We start from the raw sequence: 7,696 nt of genomic DNA, 5'->3' as shown, positions 1-7,696 counted from the left end.
CATCTGCTGCCTACTTATACTCACGCTGTGATCAGCGGCAGCTGGATGCAATAATCGCATGCCAATGTGCATTGGCTCGTTTAGTTTACACTCTAAGTAGATTGGTCTCTCTAAGCGAGATCCCAATTCGTCGGTCATCCGACGTGACGTTTCCGTTCCCTCCTTCAGGGAACGAGGGTTACCATACATAACCGAGACGTTTTATTCTAGCTTCATGCTTTCTTTTTTTGATCAACACTTGAATGTGGGTAAGTTTCATAAAAAACCAACAATTTGAACAAAAAGCAGAGAATATCACGTTTTTGGATCAGATTGAGAACGATGATCAAAACATAGATGGAGTAGATCGCGTCCATAAACACCCCTAAGATGCACAGTGCCATACCACTTCCTGGGTTGACATTTCATTCGGTAGTGTGCAGTTTTGATTTATATGCTATTTAATGTTTGATGATCACTTTATTTTACATATGCTTATACATATTACATCTGCTTATAATTGCAATCGCTTGCAATGAAGACTGATACGTTACAGCATGACAACATAAATCTAAAACTGCAGCATTGCAGTTGAAAGTGGAGTAGATTGTATGTTTTTACATTTTGGATTTATTATTATTTGAGCTGGGTAGATTAATTACAAATTGCAGTCCATTACTGATTACAGATTGCATGATGAAAACTGTAGTTCCCTATCGAAAGGTAACTCATTGCGTAGTCTTGACGACTATGGGGAAAACTCCTGTTTTACTCTGGTACTGAAGCCTGATTTGTTCACGTTTGTGTAGCTGCACAAACCAATGGCGCTCTAGCCTGCAAAAATGGGTGGGGCCATCTGGCTATATAAGCTGGCTCAGAGCGCCATCTCATCAGAATCTTCTCCTTCAGTGACAAAACCATCTCTTTGCTGACTCTGCAATCAAGAAGCCTTCCGGTGCTTCAGAAGAGCAAATTTGCTAGTGATGTTGTTGCAAATGTCGCGCAGCGAGTGTGGCTCATGCAGGGAACCTCTGCACTATGCAGAAGGATGCAGTGAGTGTGTTGCCTGTCTGTGCAGCATCCACGGAAAGACTGTGCGCTCTCTGAGACAGAATGCTCTCACATAGAGCATGCGTTTCACTCTTCTCCACTCGCAAACCATCTTCTTCAATGAAGGCAGCCCCGCTCTTCATTTCTCCTCTCTCAGTGAGCTCGGAGATAGAAACGGTGGAGTCACGGAGCTGAGCAATAGGGTTTGAGTGATCTCACGCCAGCACAGGTCCCGCATGCTCACTCTCCCCGCAGCACTTTAATCTGCTGGAGTTTTAGACGTGAGGATCGGCTCCCCTCGTTTCATCGATCGATTCAATCCTTCTAGGCGGATCGGAGTAGAATGCTGTCACCGACTTTCTGTATCGCTGACAGCTTCACACTAGGCTGCATTCCCTGAGACAGACTGCTTTCGCTGCGAGAGCATTGGGTCCGTTCCTGCTGCGCTCGCAGATCGCTTTCTTCAATGAACTCATGTTCCGTCCCACACCTGGCACCTGGGCCGCTATTATGTCAGGGTAACTCATCACTGCACCAAAGCTGTGGCCCCTTGGACAACTCCTCACTTGTTTCTATCTGGCGTACAGTTGGGAACGACCTCCAGGAGGAAGGTAGTCACAATGGATGCCTCCAGCTCGGGCTGGGGCACTCTGTATGGTCCTGGTCGATCCATGAGCAATGCCTGCACATAAACTGCCTCAAAATGATGACTGTTTGTCTGGCCCTGAAAACCTTCCTGCCAGCCTAGAAGGGGCACCAAGTCTTGGTCCGTTTGGGCAACATGACTGTGGTAGCCTATATAATTCGCCAAGGCGGCCTCAGGTCAAATTCCCTTTACAGGATGACTCGGCGTCTCCTGCTTTGGGCACAGAGCAAACTCCTCTCACTAAGAGTGGTTTATGTGCCGGGCATTCTGAACCTTGGAGCGGACATGCTGTTCTGAGACAATGTGGCTCTGGGAGAATGGACCCTACAACATCAGATGGTTCAGGAAATTTGGTCTGCCTTCGGGAGGGCAGAGGTCAACCTCTTTGCCTCAGAAGACAACTTTCACTGCCCAACTTATTTCTCAATGCAGCGAGATGCCCTGGCCCACGACTGGCCCAGCCCTTGCTTATATGCCTTCCCCCCAATCGCCCTGCTTCCTCAGATCATCAGATGGGTCAGGGAAGCTCTGGAGGAACCAGGCATGGTTCCCATAGTGCAACTGTCAGCAGCATCCCCATGGCCGATACTATTGAGGAAGGTCCTTCTCTCACTGGCAAAGCATGATATGTTGTCCAAAGACAATGTGGCTCCGGGGGAATGGAGACTATATCCCCAGTCGGTTTAGATGGTTTGGTCAATCTTTGGCAAGGCAGAGGTGGACCTCTTTGTCTCCGAAGACAATTGTCACTGCCCAATCTATTTTTCATGACGACGGGATGCTCTGGCCCATGATTGGCCCAACACCCGAGCCTATTCAGCTCCCCGCGAGAGTCACTAACACAATTTTAGAGGCTAGAGCTTCGTCTACAAGATGTCTCTATGCCTTTAAGTGGTCAGTCTTCAGTGACTGGTGTTCAGCGCGAAGCCAGGACCCGAATTCTTGTGACGTGTCCCACGTGCTAACCTTCCTTCAGGAGTTGTTGGATAGGGGCTGCACCCCCTCCACACTCAAAGTCTATGTGGCAGCCATATCGGTGAATCATTCTCTCGTGGCTGGCCAGACAATCGGTAGAAACGACTTGGTCATTAAGTTCCTCAGAGCTGTTCGGAGATTGAACCCTCCTCGCCCTAAGACTGTGCTGTCATAGGACTTGTCCATAGTCCTCCACAAGGAAAGCCCTCCACACAAGGCCCTCCCTTCGAGCCGCTTCAAACAGCTGGCTTACGGGTCATGTCGCTAAAAAGGTTAAGCGGATAGGTGACTTGCAAGCGCTGTCTGTCAGTGCTTCCTGTCTTAAATTTGGACCCAATGACTGTAAAGTTGTTCTTCAACTGCGCAGCGGTTACGTGCCAAAGTTGCTTTCAACTCCGTTCAGAGCCCAGGTGATTTCCCTGTTAGTCCTCCCCGTGGTGGATGGCAAGCTAGGTCCCAGGTTATTGCGCCCTGTTCGGGCACTCAGAGTGTACGTTGAGCTCTCTAAGTCATTCAGACAAATGGAGCAGCTCTTTGTGTGCTTTGGAGGCCCTGGCTTATGCCTCAGCTTGCTTGCAATGCCCTATAGGTGTGAGGGCCCATTCCACCAGAGGAATGGCCTACTCCTGGGCGTGGTCCAGTGGGATCTCTATTGGAGAGATTTGTGCGGCCGCCGGCTGGTCGTCGCCGTCTACCTTCATTAGATTTTATAATTTGGATGTCCCTGCACTGCAGGCACGGATCTTATCTGATTAATATCTACCCATTCCCCACCTCAGGTGGAAGGGCTATGTCAAGTAGACCTCACACTATACTTGGATCTCTACTGTAGCTCAGGCTTACGGAGCCCTCGCTGAGTGTTCCTGGGTTGAGCTCGTAGAAGCAGACTTAGTTCTGCATCTGCTCATAGCACGGCACTACGGGATACGTTCCCTATAGTCATCAAGACGACGCAACAAGAAGCACAAGGCACAGTAGAAGTGGACTTTTCTACTAACTAATTCATAGGAAAACCTTTCTTTGAATGAACACACATATCCTTCAGGTCATTGTGTATGTTGTTACTGTCCTTGTATATTGTCTCTTATATTGTATACTGTTTTATGCAGGCTTATGATAGAACCACTCGTTCATTATGTAGTTAATAAAGTCTTATTTGTATCACACTTGACGTTGTTCATTGTTTGCTCATAACTGGAGTCACTTAATCATGCCGATTTATGCTACAAGCTCTGTGTAGAGTTGAACAGTAAGAAAGTTATTTCCTTTAACCAGGAAATTAACGTTCTTAGAATTGACAGACAGTTGACCCTGAGAGGTCAGCTAAATATCTACAGCGGATCTAAATATTTATAATTAATTATAACTAGTTAAGATTAATTATTCATATTTCCCCATGAGCTGATTCGCAACAAAGGGGTTTGGCTGGCAAAAATATTTGGGAATGAATAAACATTAATAAACATGAAAACAGCAATGACATTACACACCCAGAGTCTTCTAGGTTTTACCCAGACTTTAAGAACCAATAGTTACTGATGGTTACAGGATATGATAAAGAGAGTGTTTCACAGCTATGTTTGGTAACTTGCATAACTATTTGCTTCATACGTGATCTAATTTCTCAAGATGTGCTGTTTTCCCCCAAATTCAGAAGCATGGATCGCAAAATTATTTACATGACATTTACATGGCCATTCAATAGTGTAAATATAATCAAAGCTAAATGGTATGACACACAGCAGGAATTTTAGAGAGGAAAATTTAAAAGAGAAAAAAAGAATTAAGGAGAATAAATAAATTATGAATGATTTACTGCCATTGTGTGAATAATATGTAATCCATTAAAAAGTAACTGTAATCTAATTATGAGCATTTTAAAAAGATGCTGCAGAGTGTGACGTCATATTACAATCACTGCAGCTTCTGAAGAAATTTCACAAGCTCAAAATCTAGTGTGACCGCGGCTTTACCCTGAAAACTGTCAGAAGATGAAAAGTTAAATTCATTGATAAATGTGTCTGAGTTTCTCTGTCTGTAGAATCAGCTGGTTCAGACACAGACAGACGTGCAGCAGATGATCCAGAACAGAATGAAGAAGATTGAAGAGATCCAGCACTCAGTAGAGCTGAGAAAAGTGAGTGGGGGAAAAAAATGATTAAAAATTAATAATGTTATAAATCATAATATTTCAGTCTGCTTAATAAAGGAGCTCAATTAAATGGATAAAAAAATGACACGTTTTAAGTGACATGAGGACAGTAGATGAGAGAATTTCCCTTTTTGAGTTAACTATCACTTTAAATAAATATGTAACAATGTAACAGATTGTCACAGTTATGGACTTTTTATTGTGTTTCTCTCTGTTCCTGTTCTCCTGCCCTGTTTAGTTCTGTTAGTTTCTTATTAGTCCTGATTTGTTTCTATGGTTATATGATTTGCAGCTGTCTATCATTCATTTGTTTCATTACGTATACTCCCTGTTCTGTTCAGTGTTTGCTGGTTATTGTTTATGTTCACGTGTTTGTGCTACGTTGGTTTCGGTGATCTCCTGTGTTCCTAGTGGATTTATTATTAAAGGACTGATGTGGATTATTCTTCATCTTTGTGCGCTTATTATAGAGCACCAAGCGTGACACAGATTGATTATCATATAGAATATTTTGTTAATTGTTCTCATTCATTAGAGCAATACAGAGGAAGAGAAATCGGCCAGTGTTGAGCTCTTCACTGATCTGATCCGCTCCATGAGAGATGTCAGTCTGAGCTGCTGAAGATGATGGAGGAACAGCAGAAAGCAGCAGAGAAACAGGCTGAAGATCTCATTAAAGAGCTGCAGCAGGAAATCACTGAGCTGAAGAGGAGAAACACTGAGCTGGAGCAGCTCTCACACACTGACGATCATCTGCACCTCCTGCAGGTCTGTCAACATCTGTATCATCACTGAGAATAGAGAATATTATTTATCAAATGCTCTGTTGACAAACATGATGAGCTGCTGTCTTTAGAAATTGTACAAAAGAGAATGAAAGCGTAATAAAGTCAAGTCAGAAAAATGAGTTAACTGTGTTAGAAAGCTCATGCCTATTTAAAGTTAAAAATAAAAATGAACATATTTACTAGTCTTCTCTCTCCTGCTGTAGAAGTTCTCATCCCTGTGCAGTCGCCCACACACCAAGAACTGGACTGAGATCAGTATCGACTCTGATGTGGATGTGCTTCTTATGAAAAGAGCTTTGATTCAGCTGAAGGAAACTCTAAATGAAAAACTCTGTCAGTCTGGTATGTTAATATCAAATACAGTGAATAGATTTCTTATGTGAACTTCTATCCAAACTTTAACTCCTGTCATAACCAATTAAATCAGTATTACTTGTGAATACAGACCGCTTGTTAAAGTCACCAAACCAGTTCACGCACCACTGAACTCGTGGCCTCTTCAATTCTCTGTGTGTATGTGCTGTACATGTGGAAGAATTGACAATAAAGCAGACTTGACTTGACTTGACTTGAATACCAGAAAGCAACATGCAATGAACATGATGTAAGTATTAAAGGGGTCATATGATGTTGCTAAAAAGAACATTATTTTGTGTATTTGGTTGTAAACGTACTTACAGGCTGTGAGTCAGAAGCGCCAGACTGTCCTTGTAAAGCTGGAACTGCCCAATTTATAAAAACAACCTTTGTGAACAGCCGGGGCATTGTAGTCTACTCTCCCAGGTTCAGGAAACAGTCCTCCGTCAGTCCTCCATAAAATGTGTTGCACACATCTGAATATTTGGGTTGAAGTGTTCTGGAACAGTGCTATAAATACAACTTAACCACTGATTTCTAGTCGTGTCCTCTTTTGGAAGACCAAACAAAGTAGTTTCGCTTTCACAATGAAACACAGCGTCTCCACGACATGGCAGCAGCAGCAGCAACAATACTACAGCCAGGGTTGCCAGGTTTTCACAAGAAAACCCGGCCAATCGCTACTCAAAACTAGCCCAAAACTAGCCCAATCGCGTTTCGAGGGGGTCCCCAGTTAAAAATTGCGTTCCGGGGGGTAAAATACACGTTTTTTGGCGGGGTCCCCCAGCTAAAATTCGCATTCCAGGGGATAAATATCATGTTATTGGAGTCGCTTCAACCCGCGGACATGAAAAACAACCCACGGCAACAGTGTTAAAGTAGCCCAATTCCGCAGGAAAACCGCTGACTTGGCAACACTGACTACAGCGAGAATCAAAGTTACGCCTTCTTTCTTTGCGTCAACATTTGGGCGGCATTATGAAAATCTTCCCACACAGTGAAGTAGACATGTGGGGCGTGTTTAAATTAGGCGTTTTAGGAGGGCTACATATTATGTTCAAACAACTTTATAAATGTACAGTATGTTGATATTGAAAGTTTTATTGTCAGCATATAAATCCTCAATGCTCAATGTATGAACAATTCTAGTGACGTAAAATGTTAATATTGTAAGTTTAAGTGTCAGCACATAAAACCTTTTTAATGTATGAATGACTTTAGACACATACAGTATAATATGCTAATATTGTAGTTTTCAGTGTCAGTACCTACTTCAGAAATGTACAATACATTGATATTTTATGTTTTAGTTTCAGCTTTTAATAAACCCTTTTAAGTACAAACAGCTTAAAAGATGTTTATTATGTCGATATTTTACTTTTTAGTGTTGGCATTAACACTTTTACATATGAACAATGTTAGAGACATGTTTATATTGTTTTAGGGTCTAAAACAACCTCATTTTATGTATGAACTTATTTAAAGATGTATAATGTGTTGATATTGAGTGTTTTAGAGTCCGCTTGTACGAACAACTTAAAAGATAGATGGTAGATTTCTTACAAACACGCAGCTTTTCGCTTTCCAAGACTGAAATGGACTGGAATGGTGTGGATTGCTTGTGGATTATTTTGATGTTTTTATCAACTGTTTGGACTCTCATTCTGACGGCACCCATTCACTGCAGAGGATCAAGTGATGGACTGCTACATTTCTCCAAATCTGATGAAGAAACAAACTCCTCTACAT

The 7,696-nt window shown here is 42.6% G+C and overlaps 1 pseudogene; it reads left to right on the top strand.

The window, feature by feature from the left end:
- Positions 1 to 5,932, top strand: part of LOC107656754 (tripartite motif-containing protein 47-like) — a 14,072-nt pseudogene extending 8,140 nt beyond the window's left edge.
- Positions 5,933 to 7,696: the final 1,764 nt, after the last annotated feature.

The sequence above is a fragment of the Sinocyclocheilus anshuiensis genome, unplaced genomic scaffold (genome assembly GCF_001515605.1).
Source record: "Sinocyclocheilus anshuiensis isolate Anshui unplaced genomic scaffold, SAMN03320099.WGS_v1.1 scaffold4058, whole genome shotgun sequence".
NCBI lineage: Eukaryota > Metazoa > Chordata > Actinopteri > Cypriniformes > Cyprinidae > Sinocyclocheilus > Sinocyclocheilus anshuiensis.
This window is presented reverse-complemented; position numbering and strand designations above follow the sequence as displayed.